The sequence below is a fragment of the Myotis davidii genome, unplaced genomic scaffold, assembly GCF_000327345.1.
Source record: "Myotis davidii unplaced genomic scaffold, ASM32734v1 scaffold354, whole genome shotgun sequence".
NCBI classification, from domain to species: domain Eukaryota; kingdom Metazoa; phylum Chordata; class Mammalia; order Chiroptera; family Vespertilionidae; genus Myotis; species Myotis davidii.
The window spans coordinates 643,601-645,141 of NW_006285785.1; positions in this window are offsets into that span (position 1 = coordinate 643,601).

A 1,541-nucleotide genomic window follows, 5' to 3' on the forward strand; every position below is an offset into this window, starting at 1 on the left:
GCCATCCTCCTCCCTCCCCCTCCCTCCCAAATCCCACCCTCCTCCTCCTCCCCCCAGCTCACTAGAAATTTTAATTTTCTGGTTCTCATTTGGCTCCTATGTAATATGAGGCTAATGATGTCTCTCACATTGTCGTAACAAAATTCAAGCAGAACTTTTAAAGCATAAATCAGCCTTACAAAGCTAATTACTATCAAAACAGTAGGGTGCTGACATCAACACACACATAGACCAGCGGAACAGAACCAAAAGCCTAGAAATGAACCCACACAGATGTGGTCAACTGACACTTGACAAGGGGGCCCAGAACACTGGACGGGGAAAGGACGGTCTCTAACTAATGGTGTTGGTGCAATAGGGTGCACAGATGTCAAATGATAATGCTGTGCAACTGAAATTTACATAAGGTCATTAACAATGTCACCTTAATACATTTCATTACGTAAAATAAATGTTTTTGGGAACACTGGGTAACCACACGCAAAAGAATGAAATTGGACCCCATCCTACGCCACTCACAAAAACTAACTAGAAGCGGGTTAAAGACGTAAACGTAAGACCTGAAACCATTCAACTCCCAGAAGAAACAAGCTCCTGACACAGCTCCTGGCGATGATGCTTTACATATGACACCAAAGCAAGGCAGCAAACGCAGAAATCAGCACGTGGGCCTACATCCAACCAAAGGCTCTCCGCAGCCAAAGAAACAAACGAGAAAATAAAAGGCCGCCTAAGGAGTGGGATGAGATATCTGTAAGTCACATATCTGATAAGGGATTGATATCCAAAATACAGAGAAAACATATACAACTCAATAGCAAAAAGAGAAACAACCCTTGAATAGACATTTCTCTAAAAAAGATATACCAATGGCCAACAGATTGATGTAGAAATGGAATGAGGGGGTGAAAATTCATGCTATCTACAACTCACATTAAAATACCTCAGAAAGAGGTCGGCGAAGTAAACGGGGGAAATGCTAATGTTAAATCTGGGGGTTGGATATCGATGTCATAATGTTACCCTCTATTTTTCTGTGCATCTAAAATTACCCACGTCCATGGGAGCCTGTCGATGTAAAGAAAAGGCATTAAGAAGCCATCCCTGTGGAGGACCCTGGGCAAGGCCAATACTGTGAGCAGGAAACCAGCATGGAGGAAGACGGGCGGGGAGGGCTTCTGGGCTGGGAAAAGCTGCCCTTCCTGTCTGAGGCCCCTCCCCTGGGGCCCCTTCTCCTTCTCTGCACCTGGCCTCTGAGCAGCTCCGCGACAGTGCCCCTCACCGCCCCGCTTCCTCGACACCTCAGCTCTCGGGCCTGGGGCCCGGCAGGAGACAGCCTCACTGCCCCTCTGGGAGCCTGGCCACTCTACTCTGCCAGTGTCTGGAGTGGGCGGGGCAGAAGGACGCAGCCCCTTCACCTCAGCCCGTTCCTGGCCTGGGCCTGGGCCTGGGCATCTGTCCTCTCACTGTCTACCTCACTGGACACGTAGGGAAATTGAGCCCCAGGCCTGACGGAGGTCGCCTGTTTCCAGGGCCGACGC